The following is a 13,194-nucleotide window of genomic DNA, read 5'->3' on the forward strand; positions in this document are numbered from 1 at the left end:
TGCCTCCCTGGATAAGCTTACAGAGGAGGATAAGAACTCCCTGGAGATTAACTTTACCCCAGAAGAAGTACAAAGAGCTTTCAAGTATCTCCCGTCAGGGAAAGCAGTGGGACCTGATCTAATACCACTAGATTTTTATAAGAAGTTTTCTTTTAACCTTAGAAGCAGACATCAACAGACTTATGGGTTTAATACAAAACGGTGCTGCCCCTCCGGGGTCTTGGGGAGAAGCTTCAATGGTGGTGTTTTTAAAAAAGAATAAAAGCTCTATGGATCCCGGGTCATACAGACCAATTGGTTTAATGAATAGTGATCCTAAGGCCTATTCCAAAATCTTGGCAAACAGGTTGAGCATGGTAATCGGAAAGATAGTTTCACCCTGGCAGCATGGGTTCATACCGGGGAGGGGGACTGCTGATCATATTAGAAGGGTATTTGCGCTGTTGGACGGTACGACTGCCTCACGAGACCCTATGTCCTTAATATTGCTCGACGCTGAAAAAGCTTTCGATAGGGTCTCGTGGGGTTTCCTGTGGGCAACATTGAATAAATATAATTTTGGGAAAATATGTATAGGAGCATTAAAAGCCCTTTATAAAAGCTCAAGCATCAGACTGAGAGTGGGGGGGCAACTGAGTGAGGCAATAAAAATTGAGCGTGGGACTAGGCAAGGATGCCCCTGCTCCCCTCTACTTTTCGCCTGCAATATAGATTCATTTATTAGACATATAGAAAAAAATAAAAACATCAGCCCAATTGTGTTGAATGGATATGAGACCAAAATCTTGGTTTACGCAGATGATTTAGCAATTACATCATCATCACCAATTATAGCAATAGGGGAAATTGAAAAGGAAGCTAAAAAGTCCGGACTATTGTCAGGATACAAACTGAACCAAGGGAAAACACAAATAGTCGTAAATCAATTTGCTGCAATCAATGATGATAGAGTTATAGAGTCTGCGGTCTACTTGGGGGTTACTATAACATCCGATCTATCTAAGGCTGTGGAGGAAAATTTGACCCCATTAATTAAAAAGGCAAAACTAGACTTAGATAGGATGGACAATTTACACCTAACAATTATAGGTCGCTGTAATGTTATAAAGATGCTGTTTTTGCCCAAGATTTTGTATTTATTCCGTACAATTCCATTATTTTTTACTAATAATTGGTTCAAGGAAATAGATGGGATGTGTAATCGCTTCATTTGGGCTAAGGGTAGAACTCGAGGAGCTATAAAGATGTTGGCACTCCCTAAAGATCGGGGGGGACTTGCAATACCTGATTTTAAGGTTTATTACTTTGCTTCAGTCCTTCAGTATTGTAAAGGACTCCTCGGTGGGAATACGAAAGATATCTGGAAGGGTAGCGCAGGTATTCCGGATATTTATGATCTGCTGGTTTTGGATTCCAACAAGGGACTTCTTACATATAAGGAGCTAAACTACTATAAAAGAACGAAATTCAAGTTGTTGGTGGCGGCCATTTCAGTTTGGTCAATTATCCGCAAGAAAATTAAATTAGGGAGAATTAATTTTTACACCCCTTTATATATGAATGAACTCCTCCCAGATGTATTCCACGATGAAATAATGAGGCGGTGGGATAATCTCGGGGTTGGTATGATTGGAGATATCACGGATCAGTCAGGATTAATAACATTTGAAAGGGCGCAACAACTATATAATCTGGATCGGAGAGATTTTATTAAATACTTACAGATAAGATCAGTGTTGCAGAGAAATCAAGCAGGTAACTGTAAGTTTACTAGGATAGACCTGATAGAATTTGTTCGAGATGATGAGGGATGTTCAATCTCTCAACTTTATGGTGCATTATGCCAATATAATGAGGATGATAGAGAAAAGGTATTTGATAAATGGAGAACTAAACTAAACTTAGTCGGGAATGAGGGTGAAAAATCACTTAGATTTGGAAACACTGTCTTAAAGGTCTCAAATTTGCAGGCACAATATTATAAGACTTTGCATGAATTATATTATACTCCGCATAGAATAGCCCGCTGGGGGGGTATGAGTGGGATCTCCTGTCCAAGATGTCAGAGTTCGGAGGCAGACACGATACACATGTTTGCAGCCTGTCCTAATTTAGATCCCTTTAAACAAGCTATGGAAAACTTCTTTAAAGACGAATTGGGGATCTTTATTAATTTAACTAATGAGATCATGGTTCTTGGGGTGGTAAAGGAGGGGCAGGATGTACCCCATCAAGAATTTTTGTTTATCGCAATGACTTTGAGCCGGCTTTGTATTGCAACGGTATGGAAAGACTCTAATCCTCCTTCGTTCCAACAATGGCTCACAAAATTATTAGCTATTTACACTTTAGAGAAAGCTTTATATCAAAAAAAGGTGTGAATGCAAGGCAGCTTGGGAAACGGATATGGGCCCCAGTTGAAAAATGGAAACTTAAATTAGATGGCTAACTCAAGAGGGAGTAGGCACATGCTCATTCAGATAGGATTATAGTTGGCGGTGTTGAAATTGTCTGACCATTATTTATATGCGTCTTTATTTTTATGTCTCCTTCTCTAGATCTTTCACCATTTCCTTCTTTCTTTTTTTTTTTGTGGAAATTATATACAAATTATGTTTTGCATCTTGTCGTTTAATTTAAGAGACTAAGCCTTAATTGAAGGATTTCTGTTGTATTAGATATATATGTTAAAGTAAATTAATGTTTATATTTTGTTTTTCTGATGATGATCAATAAAAAAAAATAAAAAAACCCAAAAAAACAAACACAGCAGCATAAAGGCAGGAAATGTCAGAGAATTTCACTTTCATTCAAAATTAAACATAAAAACACATGCTGCTTTGCAGGGAGAGCGGTGCTTCTTCCCCAGCCTTAGCTTTTCTTGCTGGTGTCTTTTGGTGTCCTAGCTGCTGCCTTTTACATCGGTTCATTGCACGGCTGTCTAGACATTTGAAGCTACTGGTAGGTCAAGCTTAAACATTTTCCTGCAGTATAATTTCTTTATTCCCCCATCTTCGCTCTACTTCTGTGTTTTTTACCACTGCCAAACATAAGTTGAGTTTTGCCTCACAGCACAGCACTTGCACAAACATTATCACTCAACAGGTGTTCACACTATCAGACAACCTGATATTCTTTCACACATTAATACACACACACGCAGGGCATGCAACAGTTCCATTAACTGTACACATACTTGAAACAGGGAAAGGTTCACGAAACTGGAGTGGGTTTAAACACCACCAAAAGGGAAAGGAATATTAGTGACTCGGAATGTAATATCCAGAAACTTTACCACGCGCTGGCTTTCAGATTACAGCCACCGAGTCCCTCCAATTCTACTAATTCTGGGTCGCACCAAAAGGTACAATTCTGGAGTCACTTCTGTCGACCCTCTCAAGGTACAGGTGATGCTTTCTTTGCTGAGAATCTTTCTAAAAGGCAGAGGAACACCCTGATAGCCAGACAAAAAGGAACCATTAAATACAAACAAACTGGAGAAAAAAAATAGAGCACTTTGAGGTCTTACACAGGGCATAACTGCGCGTGCAAATGCTAATGATCTACCAACCTTGCACTTTGTTGTCCAGTGGTCTCAGTTGAGAGTCTTATCTCTGTGAGTTCTGGAATTTTAGCTAACAGCAGTTTAGCGTCTGCAAATCTGCTTTGATGCAGGCATTTTCAGAGCTTGAGGCACAATTACATTTGACCATTTGCCATAGTATTTTCCATAATACAGCATTTTCAGGCCATTTGTTGCAGTTTTGCACCCATTCCTTTTCATTTGTGATAGTGCTGGGAAGAAGCCTCCTGCACAGCCTTAATGTAGTTTCAATCCATTAAACCCTGATACTTGCAGTGTATTCCTATACCCAGCTCTAGTCAAGGAGGCCATTTTAGTTGCCTGCACCAGGGCCCATGATATCTATATTGCTTTCACATGATAAAAAAAATACACATATATGGCAGTGAGAATTTCAATTGATTGAGATGTATTTTCAGTGCAAAAACCGTCCCCGAGAATGATGTGGTTGCCAAGTCTGCCATCAATCGGCTTGTATGATATTATATGTGGTCCTGAAAGGTGGGGGTGCATGCACTGACCTTGTGGTGGTTTTCCCCAAAAGAAAGTTTCCCATCACAGGGCGTTGAATGAGTTCAGTGGTTGTGGGCCAGATTTACAACTCACAAATCTTAACTTTACAAAACCCTGCTAATGTTGTTTTGCTGTTGTGAAAATTAGTTGTCAGCTGACACCTCGGGGATAAACAGGCTGTCAAAGATGCTAAATCCCAACTTCCAGAAATTTTTAGTGATAGGGGGGCCTGGCTCCTAAAAAAATATTGCCTGGGGGGGCTGGCCCTAAAAAAGTTTGAAGACCTCTGCAGTAGATTGACATCCTCTGTCAACGCATCTATTTTAGGGTCAATCGTGCCTTTAAGGTCTGCAATGGCTGCCATGATTGCAGTCAGCGAGGGTTCTGCCTGTTCCTCCGGGAGGTAACCTTGGAGTGTCGCAGCCTGGATTGGCACCGCATATTTATCCATCTTGTTGGTATGTGCCCCTGCCTGTCCTTTTGGCTTCATTCGGAAGGTACGCGTGGTGGTTGGGCACCAATGTAGAGGGACTGATGGCTCAAAACTGTTAAGTCTTCCTTTGTCGCGTGAACCGCGGCCTCACTTTCTTCTGCCTTAAGGATCTTGCATTTGTGACAATTCACAGGGTCTCTTTCTTCTGCCCGTGTACCGAGTCCCTCTTCCCACCTCTCTATAGGGGCGTCGTCTTTTTTCGTTGAGCGGTTCTCAGCGTGGGGCACCCCACTACTGTTTGCTGTGTGTCCGTTCCTGTGGTAGAGGTCGATATATGTTGGCCACTGCTGTCTCACACCTTCAGGGTCCTTGTGGTCGTGACCCCTCTCCTCTTAGCACTGCTCAGCCATTAGTGTCTAGGCAATCCTGTCTACCCGACCTCTCAGTTCCAGGGCCTGCTTGCGTGTGCACTATTCTGAGCCTGTAGCTCTATGTGGCGGTGTTCCTAGCTATCTGGTCAATCTTGCACCCCAGTGCAGCCGCTACCGAGCCACCAACTGGGTCTGCGCACGGCTCCACGGTTTCCCGTAGACTATGTGGTTCCGCGTGGTCTCGTCCGCACCATTCACAACTCTGGCCTCTACAGCACTCTCCTCTGTAATTTTCGTGGGACCGGCAGAAGGTTATGGCCGGCCCCCGTGCTGTATGCTGTGATCAGAGCCGCTGGTTACGTCTTACGAGTTACGTCTTTTAACATGATCTTGAGTAGAGGACCGGATCCATTCCCCATATACATTGTTTTTGTTTTAGTCATGTGTATTTCAAATGTAATTACCATGGCAAGTTCCGATAATTCCATTGACATTTGTAAACCCACTCTTGTATGGCTCAGCAGCATAATGTCATCTGCAAATGGCAGACTCTTCAGAGTCAATGGGCCTAATCTGGAGGGATGTGAGTTTACTTGATCAAGTCGCAGCAATATGTTGGCCATGAAAAGATTGAAAAGGTGTTGAAGTAGGACACAGCCTTTTTTAAGGCCTTTGGTTGCGGATATTCACCCAGACAACTTCGAACCATCATCCAACTTAATTTGAATCCTGGTATTGGTGTACAATTGCTCTACAGTTCACAGGATTTCATCTTGAAGGCCCAACGCCTTAGCTTTCTCCACAAAAGCACTCTTTCTACCCGATCAAAGGCAGCCTTCAATTTAATGAAATATAGGAGCAATTTCTTTTTTAAACACTTACTTTTGGCAGCGATTGATGTTACTGCTAAAGTATTGATGGTGCTTCTGTAGCCTTTCCGAATCAATGTCTGGTTGAATGTGGTCAGGTTGTTGGAATCGGACAACTCCTCAACCAGATCTTCCAGGATTAATGTGGCATAGTATTTTGCTTCTGAGTCTATGAGGGCGATTAATGTATAATTCAATGGGTTCAATCGATCTCCCCCCTTGAAAATTGGGTTTATTATTAATCCTCTCCAACTGCTGGGAACTAGTCCAGTTGCCTTCCCCTCATTGTAAAACGTCATCAGCAGGCTGGCCCAGTATTCCGGGTCTAGTTTATAAATTCCCTGAGGGATGCCGTTGGGACCAGTGCCATTCTCATCGACCTGCCATAATTAGTTTTGTCACTTTTTCTTGAGTGTAGTATGGGTCCACTGATATGGACGGTATCCCAGAGATTATCAGTGTATCTGGATTGCTTACAACAGCGTCAATGTTTTTGTCTCACACAAACATGTTTGGTTGGCAAAGGTCTTCATAAGGTAGTCTGCCCAGACCTTTTCCTGAATGCTTGAGCAGTTTATTATTCTTACTTCCCTACCAATGCCATTGTTAATTGCCCAGAACGCTCTAGTATTTGTTTGTTTGGAGTTAAATAGGAGCTTTGCCCAAAACTCTTCAGATTATGTTTTATGTTCTTCCCGGAGTTGTCTTTTATATAGCTTTTTCAGAGTTCTTATTTTTTCCCATGATTGAGTTGGACACTGGGTGCCCTGACTTTCTTAATTTCATGTATCAGTTCTTTTCCTAAGGTTAGAGTTTTTGCCAATAAACACACTTGTCTCCGCGCTAATTGCCTCATTTTGGGAGAGAATACTGAGCCCTGTTTTAACCGTTTTGTTGAAAATGTAAAGTAGGCATTTATTTGGTTGACATGTGGTGTTGTGCTGGACTCTATCAATGCTTTCACCTTTGCAGCCAGCTTTGGGATGGAATAATGTGTCCAGTTTAGGTGCTTCTAGTTGATTGACTCTAAACTTCCAATTTTTGCTGGTCCTTGCAGGTGTTTCATTGGGTTGAGACTCAGCTCCAGGTGATGATATGAATGGTCTCTGTCAGGGACTGTCCGGGACTGTCTGAAACACAGTCAGTGACTTGGGCAAGGATTGGGAACTGGTTAGAAACGTACACGGCCCAGGATCACACAGAAAGTCAGAGGAGAAAAAGGGATCCAAAGGGCAATCCTGTACAAGTGAACACAATAGCTAAGCTAGGTGGCTAAATAGCGATCGGTAATGCTGAAATTTGCAGAATTCCAGCATTTGCGATCGCTATTTGGCTGCGAGCAATGTAGGTGAGTTTAAACCTACTAGCAAAATAAGGAATCGCAAATTTGCAATTCCTTATTTTGCTCTTGCATTGAAGGAATCGGAAATTGCGATTCCTTAAATGCAATGTAAGTAGCACAAAAGAAAGTGCACTTTTGCCTTAAGGAATTGCTAATTACCACCAACTTCAAGTTGATGGTAATTAGCGATTTCCTTTAAAAAAGCACTTTTTTTCTTTTTTTAAAGTGCCATGTGACACACATTCATGCCCTTAGGGCATGTATGTGTGCCACATGTGCACACATGCACATTTCACGGGTGCAACAGGGTGTCCTTTTGACACTCTGGCACCCTTGAAATAGCGCCTGCTATTTGCCATTCTTTAATAGCGAATCACTAATAGTGAATATCTTCCCATTCATTCCTATGGGCCTCCTAGCCCATAGGAATGAATGGGTAGGTATTCCTTATTAGCTAATCTCAATTTGCGATTCGTTATTAAAGAATGTTAAGGAATCGCTAATATTTTAGCAATTCCTACCTACATTCAATTTTGAGAGTCCTTAATAGTGAATCGCCAAAATTCGCTATTTAGGATTCGCAAATTTGATTCAAAGGATGGGCACTCAAGAGGCAATTTAGCATTCAGAATAACTACACCCAGGATGGACGTGCAGATATATATACATATATATTCATACACAACAACATTAACAATAAAGGGAATATGGGGTAAAGCACTCTGGAGCTCCATGCGGTAAGACTGAAGCTCAGTAAGTTCCTCACCCACAATTGCTGTTACAGATACTGACTGCAAATACCCACATATAGGATATCAATTCAAAGGCAGGGTCTGTGAAGCTGATACCTATGGTGATGTTATAAATGTAACTCAAAGACAATACTCACAGTGAACAAGAAACACCACCTAGGTTGTCAGCTGTGCCTACGGATCATGGCGATCAAACAGGAACACGCACAGCAGTAACAGCAAGGGGGTAGAACTAAATACAAGCACAATAGACAAGGAGCTAGCAGGCAGGAGTGCTCAACAGAAAAGGAAGGAAATCACAGGGCACACTTGGCTGAAAGCAAGTAGCAAACATACAAGGTAATAGAAGCAAGACAGCAGGAATAGAAAGACAGTAAACTAGGAACTGGAGCCAAGGAAATGGGAAGAAAAGCAGGGACTGGAAAAGGATATGCAGAAGGGGAGGCTACAAGGGTATGCTAGAATACTATTGAATAAGAAGACAAGAAAAAAACACAGTAGCACTGAAGGCTGTGCAGGATTAGAAACAAGAATTGAGCAAAAGCTCAAGAGCCAAGGTAGCACTGCAGGCAGTGCTAGTTCAGGAATAGGAAATTACTATAGCTCAGGAGTCAAGGTAGCACTGCAGGCAGTGCTAGTTCAAGGAAACAGGAAATAGCTACAGTTCAGGAAACAAGGAGTCAAGAGAGCACTCTAAGCAGTGCAAATCAGGAACAAGAAATAGCTGAAGCTCAGGATCAAAGAATAACTATAGCTCAGGAACTCAGGAAACAAGGTAGCACTGCAGGCAGTTCTAATTCAGGCACAAGGAATCAAGGAACAAAGATTAACTATAGCTCAGGAATCAAAGAAAATCAGAAGCTCAGGAAACAAAGATCGGTCTCAGCAGAACACAGCTACAATGACCACCCTGGACTAAAGGAAGCTGGGGCATAAAAGAGCTCACAGTAATCACATGAATCAGGTGTGAGCAGCCTAGCAGCAGCCAGCCAGAGGTGAGCTGAATTCCTCCACCCATCCTTGGCCTGCAGGGGTGGAAACGAAGCAGTGAGCAGGGAATTCTAGGTAATGGAGTGTCAAACATTAGCAGGCTGGCTTCAAGCATGAGCAGGCTGGCTTTCACAAAACCCGCCATGGATTGGCAATGGATGTCAATTCCCAAATAGTGACCAAATGGATGGAAGTCAGGATATGCATGCAGGGAAGTATCTGGAAGCTTATTAGAACACAGGAAAGTCACACTATGCACCCCTCTGGTGCTGGGCACAAGAGTGCAGAGAGTGAACTGTGACAGTCACTTTCCACCAAGCGTTTCATCATTATCATCCTCAGATGTTCGTGCAATGGCAAGGGAAGAACTGTATAATCGAGTGTAAGTTACTACAGAAAGTTCAGTTTGTGATTAGAAATTTATAATAGGCTTTGTAGCACTATTGAAGTACCACAAAACGTACTACAATGTGCAGTTTGTGGATCAGGTCTTATAAATCAAGTTGAACATACACATTTGGACAACAATATGAAAATCTATATTTCAATGGCATGTTGGCTGATAGTTTGACACCTAGCTCTTGAGAAGTAGAAGCTTTGGAACAAAAATATGGAATAAGCAATATATAACTATTTGCTTAATTTCTTAAGAGAAAAGTCCAACTTAATGGATGAGAAAGAGAAAGTAAGGAAGAGGCAAATGATGGAAATATCGAGTAAAGGTTAAAGTGAGAGACAGCAAGACACAAAGACACACAAAGATTGTGTCAAATGGTAGTGATCCATATTAAAAAAAGAAATGAACTAAATATTCTCAATGTATTTCAACGATCAAGAACACCAGGTGTAGCTTCCCTTGCTTGACATTTTCTTTCTCCCAAGAATACCAAGCCTCAAAATCATATGCTCAATTTCCACTTTCATGAACAAGAACATCCAGAGATCAATCAGGATAGATGAATCTTTTACAGTGAAAACATTTGTGTAAACAGTGGTGTTTACCAATATTTGACACTTATAAAACAATGCTAATGTGAAACACTCTCACAATAAGTATAAGTCACACCTCCTTAGATTCTCCATCTCTCTAGTTTTCAGAAATATATGGGGTTAATAGGGTTCCATAGCAAATGAATTAACGTGGAACAAAAACAGTAAACATCACACTACACAGATTCCTGCAATTAAAAAGATCCTCCAAAAAGCTTCTAAAATAGGAACATTTCTGACCTATTCATCTGCCATAGATTATGCTTATCCATAAATAGAACAAATTGTTCAAGACAAATGCCTGAACATAGGATGGTAGGACATGTATCAATGTGAGTACATTATCATATTTTATTACACATTAAATTGTGGAGGTACTGTTTCATCATACACACATAAAGTGATGGTAGTGATGGTAGGGTGCTTGCAATAAGGCTAACCACTAGCATTAACTGTGGGTAGCACTCCAAGCTATCGTTCTTTGGCTTGCCATGCCACCTTAGTTTGGATCCAGCCATACACAAATCAGTCTTTACCCTGTTTCTCATGGGAACAGTGCAGCCCGAACTGCCAAGCCAGTCCTCCCCAAAACAGAACACAAGGAAGCCAGGACCGGTTCACCGTAGTTATGGTCTCATCAGCCGGTATAGCTTGATTCCAGTAACACAGTGAGCATAGGGCCCATGTCTGGGCATAACCATGCCACTTAGGGCGGTACATGAAGAGTATTCAGGATAAAGATATTTTACCAAAATCATGCAAGTCTGATAGCCGGGCATAGGGATCCAGGCAATAAGCCATGGTGGTTCATTCCTGTTAATTTCTGGTGGTATAACATGCATTACTGCTGCTCAAACCATGAAATCTGGTATTTGACTGCATTTGCACTGTAGAAAATAAGGTAGAAATTACTAGATGAACGTGAGATTGTGAAGCAGTTCTCTCTCTCCAATTAACTGATTGTTCTCCCTTTGTTCTCCCTTTCGCACACCAGATTACTTAATTTCAAGAGTGTTACTGATGGACTGACTTGCTGATCTGAAAACAGCTAGAGTACAGGGCTGAGAAATCCTGGTCCCTTTCATGCCAGTGGGCCTCACAGAACTCATCACTAGACAAAAAGTTTAAAGAAATCCACATCTACATATACCTTAAGACTAATGAAAGGTAAAGCCATTGCCTTTGATAGGAATTTTTCATAGACATGTGATTGTGTGGAAAGTAGGTTCATTGGTAGGGAGAGGACTACCAAGTTTTCCCTGCAAGCATTTTCCATTCGTATCTTTGCTTCTAAACTTTTTAAATCAAACGTGAAAATGCTTCAGACTGCAACAATGGGGAAGCTGTTGACTAAAATTTCTGATTCAGCGTTTGGTCAGTGGTTCACTGAATTTGATGAACAATTGTCATGGGCAGGGGATCAAAATGTTGGGCGGAGGGAATTTGTAAAATGGGTAGAATGGGTCTAGTTGTGTTGTAAACCAAGGCATTTGCATATCTCCAATGCTTTGGGCTCACATGATGCATTCCAGTTGGACCTACCACCTTTAGTATCCATGTTAGAACTAATGCTTGCAATGCAGCAAACACGACATGGTATGCTGAAATCATGACATGCAATGGATAAGATGCAGTAGGCTCAATGCAAACATCTTGCAAAATAAGCATTGAGGTACATGAGGAATTATCAATATATGGGCAAAATGTCAAAAGAGGAAAAGAAAAAACGCTACAGGGGGATTGAGAAAAGAGAATGAAATACCCAGAAGATGAGAAATTCTGAAATAAAGAAAACCAAGCGAAAGTATTGTGAACCAAGTGGACTTACCCAACTGAAGATCCTGAAGCCCCCGTGTTAGTAAAGAGAAGGAAACTCATGTTGTACAGAAAACAAGGAATGACCCTTTAGACACCATAAAATTGGATACTGTTAAATATGATGCTTGTTTATATTTGGCTGTGAAAAGAGGAGGTCAAATGCAAGGAAAATTGTGCCCCTTAGATATATCAAATTTACTAGTGGTGTTTAGCAGGTGCTGAATCAGAGCAGCTAACTTAAAAAGATGATAAACTAATCGGTTTTCTGAAGGATAATGTAAAGAAAGTGGTTCAAGTAGCACTATACAAAAACTAATATCTACAAAAATTGGCCTGCTTCTAATGTCATCCCTGAGCTGGTATACAAATCGTTTGCTTTTCATGATGCAGAGAATCACATTATGGTGCAGAAGTGAGTGTGCACTGTCCAGGGTAGGGTATGTGCTGGAGGCCTATCTTTCCAGTTCATAGTCCTATGGAGAGAAAAACTGGGAAGATTACTTTTCATTGGATAAATGCTGTACAGTGCTGAACATCAAAATGTGTAGCTTTTTTGAGAAATGAGCGCAGTTCTACATGTTTGTGTCAGTTTTTGATCTAAAGCCCAGTCTAGCTATCTTATTAGGTCAGGATTTGTATGGAAACGTTTTAGTGTTTGCATTGATCCATTCCACTATCTTCCCTTCTACACAAATTAAGGTGAAACAATAAAAAACACCTTTACCACTGTATAGTATATAGCATGCAACACTTTGCATTTCTTTCAATCATGCTAGCATCTGTGCAAAGGTTTGGTAAATCCAGGCCCTGGTGTTAATCAGTAACTGTGCATTCTAGTTTCAATTGACAATTATAAGGTTGTTTAAAAAGGTACATTTTCAGAGGTTTTCAAAATTGGAGATAGCTTAGTTCAGCTATTATTGATGGGACAAATAAATCCCATATCATGGTACCCTGTACACATATGACATTATGATTCCTCACTTGCATTGCAAAGGGGAGCCCTACTATGCAGATACTTTAAGTCTTTGTAAGAAAAGACGTAATGCTTGGTGCATTTGCTGTCACATTTAATACTGGCCTTGGCATTGAGGGAGGTAGTAGAGTGGGAACGAGTAGGGTTTTGTTAATTTTTAATACCTGGGTTGTAGCAGAGGTAGATCTTTGCAGAGTCAGGGCAGTTAGAAGTTGATCCCAACATAGGGAGCTTACACACACCCAGTCACATAGGGGACTCTAGCAATGAGTGAAATTGGTCTGATTACTCACTAAAGTATGTTAAGAATGTTCTGTACGTGTTGAATAGCAAAGGGCAGGTGATGTGAAGGATCCTATTCAACTGTTTTGACTTTGATTGCCTAAGACGTATTTTATCCAGTCTTGCCAGTAATATTTTGAAATTAATTTTACACAAAGTAATTGGCTGGAAGCACTAAGTGCCACAACCAGGGATCTGAAAAAGTGCTCCAGTGGAAGAAACAGTCCAGTGAGGAAGAGGACACCCAAAGCAGGTCCAGGTTTACACTTACACTC

Source organism: Triturus cristatus, chromosome 11, assembly GCF_964204655.1.
Source record: "Triturus cristatus chromosome 11, aTriCri1.1, whole genome shotgun sequence".
Taxonomy (NCBI): domain Eukaryota; kingdom Metazoa; phylum Chordata; class Amphibia; order Caudata; family Salamandridae; genus Triturus; species Triturus cristatus.